Raw genomic sequence first — 423 nt, forward strand, 5'->3', positions numbered from 1 at the left:
TGTCTCCTGATCAATTATTTAAAAAGCAGTGCTGTGCTATTTCTACAAATATATTTTGAGTGTCTCACAGTATTGTGTTAGTATTTATAGAATAATTATTGGTGATGGGGATTGATCCCAGGACCTTGTACATGCAAAGCGCATGCTCTACCACTGAGCTACATCCCCCTTTTTTCAGTTTTTCTATTATTATCTAAACAGTTGCTGATGTTAATAACAATGTCCAAAGAACAGCCCCAATTCTTCTGTTGCTGCAGACTTGTTGGCAGCAGTTTAATGCTAAAAATCTCCTCTTACACCACATCCTAAGACACTCTTTTGGTTTGAACTGTTGTGTGACTGTGGATTAGTTTGTAAACTGAGACTCAGTTTAGTATTAAATAAAAGAGCAAAGTTGGAGATGCTGGGGATTGAACCCAGGAC

The sequence above is a fragment of the Notothenia rossii genome (genome assembly GCF_949606895.1).
Source record: "Notothenia rossii genome assembly, chromosome: 2".
Lineage (NCBI taxonomy): Eukaryota > Metazoa > Chordata > Actinopteri > Perciformes > Nototheniidae > Notothenia > Notothenia rossii.